Genomic DNA, 12,792 nt, shown 5'->3' on the forward strand with positions numbered 1-12,792 from the left:
ATCTAGTAAAGTATCTATGTGTGACACACTTATTTTCTATTTTATTTCTTTTTAAAAACATGCAGTTCACAACCACTAAATTAATTTTACAATCTCCTGGTAGGTGCCTAGGTGCCTGCAGCTTGAAAAATACCACCTTGGTATATACCACACTCACTCTCTCTCACTTCTTGGCTTTTCCACACATTCTTTTTGCCGGAAACATTCTTGCTCATCCTCCTTCTTGCCTTTTTCTGGCTACTTCCTATGCTACTTTGTGACCTGAGCTCTTAAACATCACTTCCCTGACCCTCTTAGATTAGTTCCCCCTCCTCTGTGTTCCTGAAGTACTCTATGCTTTCTAACATTCATTAAGATTTACTGTAATTGTATGTGTGCTAATTGTCTTTCTAGGCTGTAAACTCCATAAGCATCAGGACCCATTCTTGGTCTCTGCTGAATCCTGAGAGCCTAGCCCAGTGCCTGTTACTTATTAGGCACTCAGTCAATGAGGAGTAAAGCAAGTAAGGAAATGGACTTGAATAATCTATATATTTAACCGCACAATGAAATGAGCACCCACTTAAAACCTGTTAAGAGGTTTAGCCAGTTCCAAGGAAAATATATTCTCAGTCCCAATTATATAAATGGTGATTAAGTTCCTAAGCTAGCCTACAAAACGCTATTACCCACAAGCACTTAACTGATGAGCGGATGGCTGCTTATTTGCCTCTCTGCAAGGACAAGAGAACTTTCACTCCTCTAAGTAGGAGAAAACAGGATTAAAGGGACACCTTGCTTCCTCCCTACTCTATCAGTTCCTCCTAGAGCAAAGTGACTTATCTAATGGCTGAGATAAGACTAAAGGTCAATATTCCAGACAGGCCCCAGCCCTGAGCTCTCACTGGCTCTTGGATTTATCTGTCTTCAAGAAGAGAAGGTTCTCCTTTCCCTTCCAACTCCCATGAGGAAATTTCCCCAAGACAGGGCTTTCCCTGCCTGCAGGGGAGACCTGCAGTTTTTTAGGTGCTATAGAATCACGTGGGTAGATAAATTAAGAAGGAGCAGAGGAAGTGTGGGTCTAAGCTAAATTCTCCAATCCAGCTTTACCAGAAATGAAAATTAAATTATATTTTAATAGCACTATAATCCTCATCTGGCTTCTTGAATCTGATCTCAGTTTGCAGAATCTGGAGGGAGAAGAGATGTAATCAGCAAACTGAAAAGCTCCAAGAGGAATAACAGTCATCCCAGTCTGATTTCTGGGTCTGAGGAGAAGAGTAGCACAGAGCAACAAGGTGGAGCAAAAGGGAAGGGAATGAAATGAAGGAGGAAAGGGTTTCTTTCACTTTTCCTCGTTTGAATTTTTCTTGGGCAAAAATGTCTAAGGAAGTTGAACCTATCTTTGTGTCCTACAACCTTCCCCTCCAAATTGTTTCTCATTCTTGCTTCTCTTTTCTCATCTTCCAGACCTTTTATGCTGCCCATAGATCTCCATTTTCAACACCCACACTTGTAGAAATAGACCATGTTTTCCCCAAACCTCCAAAATGTTCCATGATCCCATACCACTAACGTCTCCTATCCCTCCTCATGTCAAAACTCCCATTTCCTCAGTGCAGCTGATCTGGAGGAAAGCAATCTGATTAAATTCGTTCACATTAAGATAAAACAACTGGCTGACAGTCTAGCCAGCCTACTAGAGATACACATATTTTTTATTTTATACACACACACACACACACACACACACACACAGACATTTTTAAGCTATAGAAATCTAACTACAGTAATTTCAGAGAAAAGATGAGGGGTGCCTAAAAATCTCCCATAAAGGAGGCAGGTCCGCTCTGATCAGCATTTCCCAGGGATCACATCCCCAAAGTTGTTCCCACATTTTCCCCAACTTTCAGTCCTTAAGTGACACTAAAAACCCCAGGGGGCAGAGAAAGCCAACTTGGGAAAGCATTTGTAACTACAGGATATTCAGTCATCCATTGGGTAAGTCAGTTACAATCATTAGGTTGGATAGGTTATAATTTCAGTATGTTTGACAATCATTCTATTAGGTAAAACATATACTCAGGTTATATATTGCAATTATTACCTCATTCTACTAATGAGGTCAATGAGGCATAAAGGGGTTAAATAACATTTCCATTGTTTAAAGTTTAGTAGTTGAAGAGCAGGACTGGACGGCTCTTCACCCACTTTGAATCAGTTGTTTATCCATTAATTCCACTTGAAAATCTCTAATTTTATTTTCCATAACGTTTCTGAAATTTGGTAGTGTACTTTAGAACAGTCATATTAGAGTAAAAGAAAAATGAGCTTGAATTCCTGGGAGGTAAACATCATGTCTTTTTCAGTGGTTTTTGTATGAAAGACCTGAGGCTGATGCTGAATTTGTGTGCGCTCAGAAATTAAGCACGGAATAGGCAAAGTAGCATTCATTCAGCTGCAAGTGGCTCTTAACTTCAGCGCCATAAAAGATACTTATTTGCCGCCCAAATATGAATATAGCTGTAATAAAGACTACACACACTTAGGATGATAAGATCTTCCACTTTGCCTGAGAAGTATATGAAATTTTAATTGAGTAATTGGTGTTTGCTATTTTTTATTAGTTTGCTTAGCTAGCCACCAAAATAAATTATTTGTAATTCAAGTGATGACTGGGACTTTCCAAACCAAGCATAGAATACATGAAAATGCTGTGTGTGTTCTCTCTTGACTTTGGTCATGAACACACTTTTTGTGGCTTTTCTCAAAATACCAGAAAGGGTAAAGGGGCAGTAAGGCACCCAAGAAATGACAGTTAGCATATTCTGACAGACTTAAACGGCACTTATTCACTTCCCCCAAGTAGAAGTATTATGTTGCTTGGTATCAGGTTGGTTGGGTTTTTCGGTCAGTACTCGTCCCCCAAACCTAGAATTTTTTAAATATAATTCAACAATAAAAAGACAACCCAATTAAAATATGGGCAAAAGATCTGAATAGACATTTCTCCAAAGCAGATACACAAGTGGCCAATAAGCACATGAAAAGATGCTCAACATAATTAGTCATAAAGAAATGCAAATCAACACTACTTCATACTCACCAGAATGTCTGTAATAAAAACTAGCAAATAGTCAATAACAAGTGTTGGTGAGAATGTGAAGAACCTGGAACCCTCATACACTGATGAGAATGTAAAATGGTGCAGCTACTTTGGAAAAGTCTGACAGTTCCTGAAAAAGTTAAATCTACAGACCCAAAAGAATGGGAATCATATGCCCACATAAAAACTTGTACACAAATGTTCATAGCAGCATTATTCACAATGGCCAAAAAGTAGAAACATCCTTAATGTCCATCAACTGAAAATGGATAAACAAAATGTGATATTGTAGTACATCAATACGATGGAATACTATCCAGCCATAAAAAATAAGTACTGATACATGCTACACATGGATAAACCTTGAAAACATTATGCTGTGTGAAGGAAGCCAGACACTAAAAGCCACATAATGTATGATGCCACTTATATGAAACTTACAGAATAGTCAAATCAATAGAGACGGAAAGGAGGTTAGTGGTTGCCAGGGGGTGGGATAACGGGGGAATGAGGAGTGACTTTTAATGGGTATAGGGTTTCATTCTGGGGTGATGAAAATGTTCTGCATGGTGGTGATAGTTGCAAAACTCGGTGAAAGTACTAAAGGCCGCGCTTTAAAAGGATGAATTTTGTGGTATGTGAACTATATCTCAATTTTTAAAACAAATTCTTCATTTACAGAAAGAAATTACATAGACATGTAATATGCCTACAAATGTATTACATACATATACGTATTCTCTTTCTATGAATCAACGTTTGGGGTTTTTTTTAGTTGAGATATATATCACATATATAAAGAAAGGCATGAAAGAACACGGTGACACGGAGCAATTGTGAGCCCTGAAGCCTTGGATCTGGGGTGTGCCCCAGCCTGACTCGCAGGGTCTCCATCCGTGCTCATCTTCCACCCATCACTCAGCCACCACCCGCTGTCCGGTCCACTGTCAGGGCCGGGGACGACCCACCACGGCCGCCCGGCTCCGCTGCGGGCGCCCCAGGGCCGGCCAGCCCTCCCGCCCGAGGTGGGGCTGCCGCGGCGGGCCGGGCTCGGGCGCTGCCTGCGGGCCCGGAGGGGACACGGCGGCTCGGGCGGGCCCCGCCGCTCGGCCGCTCCCCCTGCCCTGGCCTCCCTACGCCCCGGCCGCCGGGTCTCAAGTCTCCCTCCAGTACCTGGGATGCGCCCGAACCCCGCGCCGCGGCCAAAGCCGAGACTTTCCCTCCATTATTACCTGCCCGGAAAGCGGTGCAAGGAGAGGGGACCCCGCCTCCTCAGACGCGACCGAGGCACCGTGGCAGGGGACGGAAGGGGCATTCACCTAGTTCCCCCGCGGCGGCGGCGGCGGCGGCTGCCCAGCGGCCGTGGCTCCTTCCTCTGGCGCGCCTCCTCGCGCCGTCGCAGCCCCACGGTGACAGCCCCGGAGCCGGCGCCCTCCGCCCGCGGGCTTCCAGCCGCCCGCCCCGCCCCCGCGCGGCCGCCCAGCGCAGGCGCAGCCGCGCCACCGCCCCGGGGGAAGCGAGAGCCTGGTGATGTGGCCGCTGGGTTGGCGATCGGGAGCGCGAGCGCCGCCTTCTCCCGGACCTTTGGCCGCAACCTGACGAACGCGGGCCGAGAACCCGATAGGGCAGAGCAAAAGGGGAATATTTCAAGGGATGCTACTCAGCAGAGAAGGGCTGTGGACTTCCTTGTTCGTCAGCCCCCTCCATCCCCACCGACCCACGCACATCCACATCGCTGGCTGCTCCTCGGTCCGAGCCCCCAAATCTATGACTCATGATTTCTGTTCTCAGACCAGGGACCTCCTGCTGGCCGTCTTCGTATTTCCTTCTCACAGACCGGGGTTAAAACTGTGTAAGCCTTTCTTAAGAGCAGTGCAGAATGGGCCATGCTTGATCCGAGGTAGGAGAGAAGGGGAGCGACCCCCAGAAGAATGAGATTTAGGGCAGCTCCCAGCAGTGGGAGAGAGGTGTACAGGCAAAGTGCATGGACCCTGTGGAGGTGTCTGGAATGCCACACTTTTCAAGCTTGCTCGTGTTTGTTTTGTAGTCTATATAAAAGTGAGCCACAGTTTGCAACGTAAAGCCGAGAACTCGTGTATTTTATTTAACAACTATCTTTTGAGCATCTTTTGCAGGTAATGGGCAACGCCGCGGAGGTATTCCAGTGACCCAAACAAAGGTTTCCGTCCTCAGGCTCTTCTTCTAAAAGAGAAACTGTCATTTAAAAAATTAACAGCAAATGACACTTCCTCAAATCAAAGCTTCCACCAACTCTAAGTCACTCCAATGAATTAGTAGCAGATTTTCAGGTGCTAAAGGATATCAGAGAGTACATTTATCCCGTTTGTTTCTTTTGCTTTGCCATCAGAGTTTTGACCTTCACCTTCAGGGTGCTTCTGTATCAGTCTTGGCCATCTGGGGTAATGCTTTTTATAATGGCCCATGCAAGTGTTCTTCACCCCTGAACATCATTATTAGGAAAGAAAGTATAATTGCAAGGAATACGGAAAAACAGTGTTTAGACTGCCTTTTCAAGTGCTTTCTGTTCTTAATGCTTTGAATTGCATATCACTCAGAGGTAATTAGCTGCTGCTGAAAGTTTGGCAGAAGTAAAAGTTCCAAACGGATGTGTTCCTCCTCTGGGTCCTGCAGTCTTTCAAGATTTCTGCGCAAAGCATACATAGGAGAGGCCACCCTCTACCGGTTTTGAAAATTCTACCAACATTTCTTCTCAGAGAGCTGATGGCTTCCATTGCCCTGAATTTCATTAGTCGCCATGTATGTAGCAACCTTCTGCTTATACAGCACCCTTCGTTCTGTATGCCACAACATAGAGTATATTTTTTTAGTTATTTTAAGCTTCGAGTTGGAATCCAAATTTAAGTTTCAACCCTGAAAATAGCTCAGGGTGGAAGCTGGCGAAGAGCTACCCCATTCTGAAAAGTTAGGTCCCGATGTGTGCAGGCAACACCACATTACTGGTTCATCTTCTACCTGACAGCTGGCAACCCTAAATGTGAAGCAAGTGACTTAGAGTTGAGGATATGTAGTAATCACTGTTGGAACATTGCTAGAGAAAAGGCTGGGAGTTATGAAAGTGTGTAACAAAGGAACCTGTCTGTTCTGGCGGATAAGAAAGATCTCTTTGAGGAAGTGACATTTAATCTGAGCCTTGAAGAATAAAGAGGAGGAGGCCTGGCAACAAAGGGAAGGGGGTGGGGTGGGGAGTGTGCCCTTGAAGCTACAGAAACTGCAGATTTGAAAGCCCTTTGGTAGGAAGGGGTTTCACCTGTGGAGGCCTTGGGACAGGGCCACTGTGGCCAGAGTGAGATGGCTCGTTCTGCAGGAGAGGCCGGCAGGAGCCTTGAGGACCACGCTGAGGACTTTGGATTTATTCCTAAAGACAAAAGGAAGCCACTGAAGAGTTGGAGAGGGTCCATTTGGACATGGTCAGATTTGTCTTTATGAAAGACATTGCTGGTCATATGTGTGGACCAGGAATAGGAAGGGAGCAATGGAGGAGGCGTGAAGGCCCGTTTGTGGGCAATGGGGACTTAGGAGGTAGTGGGTCAAAGAAGTAGATCAGGGTTAGAGCTGCAAAGGCTTGATCTTTGACTGTGTGTGGAAGGTGAAGGAGAGAAAAGTGTCCAAAAATGACTCCCAGGTTTCTGGCTTGAGCTTATCCTACTCCCTGAGAGGGAGAATCTGGAGGAGGAAGGCTAAAGGGGACCATTTTGAGTTACTTTGGACATGCTGGGTTTGCAGCCTCTATGAGCTATCCAAGTGAAGATGCTGAGTATATATTTGGAAAATAAATCTGGAACTCAAAGGAGAGATCTGGACTGAAGATAAAGCTAAATTTTAAGAGAACAGGGAATATGACTTGTTTGTAAGAATTGAACCTCTAAGGTTTAGAGAAGATGAGCAGAAGCAAAGGGAATCTAAATTTACTACTTGTGAGATGCTTCACAGAGGTTATTTATTTAATCCTCACCCCCTATGAGGGCGGTGTTATAATGCCGTTTTTCAGATGAGGAAACTAAGGGTTAAATCCTTGCTCAAAATTACTTAAATTCCCAATTAAATAAGAATCTCTGCGGGTAGTTTTGATGATCACTGAGGTTCAAGAACCACCCTGTGGACTGTTTAAAAGTGGTTCCACAAACCATATAAAACACTCATAAAGAAAAGAGGATTAGAGGAAAGCATGATTCAGAGGACATGCAGCCCATGCAGCCCATGTTTGCAGACATATGTCCCATTTCTTCCCCCTCCCCCGCATCCTACAATATTAACACTCCTCCCAGGAATCTCTAGAACATTCATTTGTTCATTCAATCAACAAGTAGTCATGGTAGACCTACTATGTGCCAAATAATAATAATAGTAGTCATTCATTCATTTACAAATATTTACTGAGCACTTACCTAATGCCATGCTCTTTCTGTTCTCTGCTCTGGGAATAGAGCAGTGACCAAAATGAACAAATTCCTGCCTTACAGAGTTCACATTCAAGTGGAGAAAGATAACAAACAAACAGACATATGCTTGTATATGTATATTGATAGACAAATGTATATCCCATATGGTGATAACTACTATGAAGACAAAGAAAACATAGGAGTTGGAGAGTTTGGGGGCAGGTTGTGGGGATGTGTAGACAGAAAGGGAGACTTTCTGTCTATTGGGTGATCCAGGGAGGTCTTGCAGGTCTGAACAGAAAGGAGTGAGGGAAGAGCTCTGCTATCTGGGAAGTACAGCAAGCACAAAGGTCCTGAGACAGAAGTGTGTTTGTTGTGTTCAAGAGACAGCAGAGTCCTGTGTGGCTGGAGTGATGTGATCAAGGGAAGAGTGGTCCCAGGTGCAGGCAGAGCAGTGGCTGGAGGCAGGTCACGAGGCTTGTAGGCCATGGTGAGGTCTTTGGCTTTCACTCTGGGTGAGACAGGAGCCACTGAAGGGCTCTGAGCAGAGAAGTGGTTTAGGGTTCAACGGGATCCCCGGTGGAGGACTGAATGAGACTCTGAGAAGAAAGTCAGGAGACAGGAATGAGGTCACCTGGTGAGGTCTTGCTGTTCTAATCGCCTTGTCGGAGTGAACTCACCCAGTCTTCGTGACAACTCTCTACGTTAAGTACTGCTGTTATTCCTACTTTATGGGTGAGTAACTGAGCCATTACAGTGTGCCTCAGATTCCACAGCTGTAAAATGGGGATGATAGGACTCCTGAGTTTACCACTGCATTGTTTGTCAGGGAAGACAGACAACTCAATAAACAATTACAACAATATCTGGGGCTGGGAGGGAGAGTCTGAGGGGCTGCAGTTGTACAAAGCAGCAGCATCTTCCAAAGTTTGTGGGGAGGGAAGACAGGCAGGAGTCAGGGAAGACTTACAAGAAGAAGTGATAGTGAGCTGAAATATAAAGGATCAATAGTTCAACTAAAAGCCATTTTAGGAGGTAGGATAGGAAAGGAAGGAGAGTATCCCAGGCAGACGGAACTACTTATGCAAAAAAGAGGGGGGACAGGGATTTTAAGGAATTGAAGAATTTCAGTGTGAAATTTGTATCTCCTTTAGAACACCTTGTTGATTGGTCCCTATTGAGAGTTTTCCTCCAAGAACTCATGGGAATGTTTCAAGGGTTCCCTATTCCTGGTGTCTTTAGAACATGTCTCTGAGAAAGCAGAGGTCGGCTATCCTTGAATACTCATCAGGGCCCTGTCGTTCCTCAACCATGCCCATGGGTTCCTGCCTCCCAGCTTCGGGGCTTGGTGTTCTCATTAACTAGGACACTCCATTCTCCCATAAGCCTTCCCGAGTCTGCACCCACCAGCTGAACTCAGGGTCTTCGCCCACCAGCTGAACTCAGGGTCTTCGCTCTTCGCTTCCATGATGGCCAGTGAAGGGCATGATCATGGCACTTAATTAAAATACCACGTTGGAAATGTTTACTTATCTGTCCATCGTTCTACTAGGTTGTCAGCAGGGCCTTTAAATCTCAGACTAGCACACTGTTGTTAGCCTTGAAGAGATACTCAACAATTTTCACCCTGAAGTGAATAAATAAATACATTTTAATTGACCTTCCTTTACTTTTGGTGGTGCTGCTACCAGCATTTTGATTTTCTGTTCCAGTTCCACTCCCAGCAGAATTATTAATAGATTTTATTTTTTTTAATTTTTAAAATAAATTTATTTATTTATTTTTGGCTGTGTTGGGTCTTCATTGCTGTGCACGGGCTTTCTCTAGTTGCAGCGAGCGGGGGCTACTCTTCATTGCAGTGTGTGGGCTCTTGTTGCAGAGCACGGGCTCTAGGTGCGTGGTCTTCAGTAGTTGTGGCACGCAGGCTCAGTAGTTGTGGCTTGCGGGCTCTAGCGTGCAGGCTCAATAGTTGTGACGTATGGGCTTAGTTGCTCCGGGAATGTGGGATCGTCCCAGACCAGGGCTCGAACCCATGTACCCTGCATTGGCAGGTGGATTCTTAACAACTGCGCCACCAGGGAAGTCCCTTAATAGATTTAAAAATGTAATTATATATGGCGTTGTTCTGGCTTCTTGAATCTGACTTTTCGGATTTTGTTGGGAGACAGGTTTTCTGTAACACTGGATGCTGATGGCTGAGATATTTTTCAGGGACATCTGGGTATTGACTACTCTTCTGGGGATGAGGATGTGGCCTTGCTGATACTGTTTGGTTTAAGGACCTGGCAAACCCAATATTTGTTGTTTTTTTTAATTAATTTATTAATTTATTTATTTATGGCTGTGTTGGGTCTTCATTGCTGCGCACGGGCTTTCTCTAGTTGCGGCAAGTGGAGGCTACTCTTCATCGTGGTATGCGGGCTTCTCATTGTGGTGGCTTCTTTTGTTGCGGAGCACGGGCTCTAGGTGCACGAGCTTCAGTAGTTGTGGCATGAAGGCTCAGTAGTTGTGACTTGTGGGCTCTAGAACGCAGGCTTAGTAGTTGTGGTGCATGGGCTTAGTTGCTCCGTGGCATGTCAGATCTTCCCAGACCAGGACTCGAACCGTGTCCCCTGCATTAGCAGGCGGATACTTAACCACTGTGCCACCAAGGAAGTCCAAACCCAATATTTGTGACCATTCCCTTAAATGGATGCTCATATATCCCCCCCGCCCCGAAAAGACTGTATAAAACCATTCATAGAAACGGACTCACAGATCTAGAGAACAGACTTGTGGTTGCCAAGGGAAAGGTGGGGTAAGGGAGGGATGGAGTGGGAGTTTGGGGTTAGCAGATGCAAACTATTATATATAGAATGGATAAACAACAAGATACTACTGTATAGCACAGGGAACTATATTCAATATCCTGTGATAAACCATAATGGAAAAGAATATGAAAAAGAATATATATGTATAACTGAATCAATCACTTTGCTGTACAGCAGAAATGAACACAGCGTTGTAAATCAACTATACTTCAATAAAATAAATTTTTAAAAAAACTGTTCACAGCAGCTTTGTCATAGTTGTCTAAGACTAGAAATAATCAAAAGTTCATCACAGGAGAATGGAAAAACTAAGTTAATAATAGAATTACTCCACCATGAAGTGAAACAAATTATGGATATACTTAACAAAATGGATGAATCTCACTGACACTATGCTGAAAGAGAGAGAGCCTTGACAGAAAAAATATACATACTATGCATATTTGTTTCCCATAGCTGCTGTGACAAATTACCACAAACTTCGTGCCTTAAAACAAAACATTTGTTATCTTACAGTTCTGTAAGTTAGAAGTCCAAAATGAATCTCACTGAACCAAAAGTAAGGTGTCAGCAGGGCTGCATTTCTTCTGGGGGCTCTCTTCCAGGGGAGAATCCTTTTCCAGCTTCTAGAGGCAGACCTCATTCATTGGCTTGTGGCCCCCTTCCATCTTTTCAAAGGCAGCAGTGTACACAATGTCTCTGACCCTCCTTCCATCCTCACATCTCTTTGACTCTTTTCTGCCTCCTTCTTCCACTTTTAAGGACCCTTGTGAGTACATTGGGCCTAACCCAGACAATCCAGGATTATCTCCCTATTTTAAAGTCAGCTGATTAGCAACTTTAATTCCCTTTTGCCACGTAATGTATTTTGAATAAATATATTGAGAATAATGAAAGTCAGATTTCCAGTGGTACTCTGCTAAACTGGTTCTCTTGGTGGGGGGTAAAATAAAAACAAACTTGATTTGCAGCATTTGTCAATTGCAATGGTATAAATCCTCTCATGGATGATTTCAGACAACAACCAGCTCACAAAATTACAAATAGCTAGTAATCAGCCTTCTTGAGCTGGTTCATGCTGGTTCCAGCACGTTGCTGCAAGCTTCTCATTCTTGAAGCTTTTAAACATAGATAAATAGAGAAGTAAATATAGATATATTGTGGATAAGAGAGTGTATGTGTGTGTTTCCTTGCCCTCTACAATGGGAAGGCCTAAAAGCTAGGACACATAATTAGCAATTAACACACCTAGCTAACTAACACATTCAGATCTTACTTTCTAAGTATCATTCTCAACATTAAAAGGAGCCAGTGCTCCTTGGAGAAAAGGTTAATTCCAGGGCTGGGACAGGGAAAGTACAAAATGAATCTGCAATAACTTGTACCAGAAATTAAGGAAGTGCTCAAAGAACGATGGGGATACATAAAAAAGAGATTTGCAAATTGAAAGGGCTCCCGCTGGGACAATTTTAGTATTAAAATAAATTATAATAGTAATGGATGAAAGCCCATTAAATAGAATAAAAATCCATGAGTCACACAGGTATACATAAGTGAATAAATAAGTAAATAGGAGAAGAGAAAGCTCTTTCTCACAATAGAATACCAACTAATACATAGAAAATCATCAATAGATGTAAAAATTAAGAAGTGAAAGTTTAATGAGACAATATATTTACATATCTCCCCACAAATATTTGTTAATTGAAAATAAATAACTAGTAATTTGACAGTGCAGAAATTTCACAAACACCTTAACCAAGTGATCAAAGTTAACATCACCAGTAATGAGACAAAACTACATCATGTGCTGCCTGATATAATGGACTGAGAAGGACCTGGTATCACCTCTGTGGTTTATTTGCGAAAAATATATAATTTGAGTCTAATTGCAAAGAAACAGGAGAGAGACCCAAATTGAGGGACAGTCTATGAAATCTATGGTCTATCCTCTTCAAAAATGTCAAAGTCATAAAAGAAAAAATGACTGAGAAACTGTCACAGATTGATAGAGAGGACTGAATGCAGTGCATGATCTTGTGTTGGATCCTCGACTGGCAAAAAAAAAGTTATAAAGGACAGTATTGAGAAAATTAAAGTTTGAATACAAACAATGGGTTACATAGTGGTACTATATTCATGTTAAACTGTCTGATTTGTTCATTGTACTCTGGTTATGTAAGAAAATATCCTTAGGATTTATATACTGATGTATTTATAGGTTAAACAGAGTAGGAAGTCTACAATTTGCTCTTGAATTATTAAAAAAAAAGGATTGTGTTGTATGGTGTGGGGAGAGAAAGAGAAAAATATGACAAAGCAAAAAACAAATGGGGCAAAATATATCCATTTTTGAATCTGGGTAAACGGTTTACAGGGGTTATAATACTGTTGCAACTTGTCTATAAATCAGAAATGTTATCCCCCAAAAAGCGACGAAAAATTGAGATGGGGGAACAGGGACATAAAGGGTTAT

At 43.1% G+C, this 12,792-nt stretch overlaps 1 protein-coding gene across 2 annotated transcripts in view; it reads right to left on the reverse strand.

Moving 5' to 3' along the window:
• Nucleotides 1-4,476, reverse strand: part of SLC41A2 (solute carrier family 41 member 2) — a 129,183-nt gene extending 124,707 nt beyond the window's left edge. Inside the window, exon 1 of one of the 2 annotated variants that reach the window (XM_060025523.1) lies at nt 4,405-4,476. The gene's annotated coding sequence lies outside the window, so the exon portion shown is untranslated. Of the gene's footprint in view, nt 1-4,317 lie in introns of both variants that reach the window. The other variant, XM_060025519.1, reaches the window with a different exon arrangement.
• Nucleotides 4,477-12,792: the final 8,316 nt, after the last annotated feature.

The sequence above is a fragment of the Delphinus delphis genome, chromosome 11 (assembly GCF_949987515.2).
Source record: "Delphinus delphis chromosome 11, mDelDel1.2, whole genome shotgun sequence".
NCBI classification, from domain to species: Eukaryota; Metazoa; Chordata; class Mammalia; order Artiodactyla; family Delphinidae; genus Delphinus; species Delphinus delphis.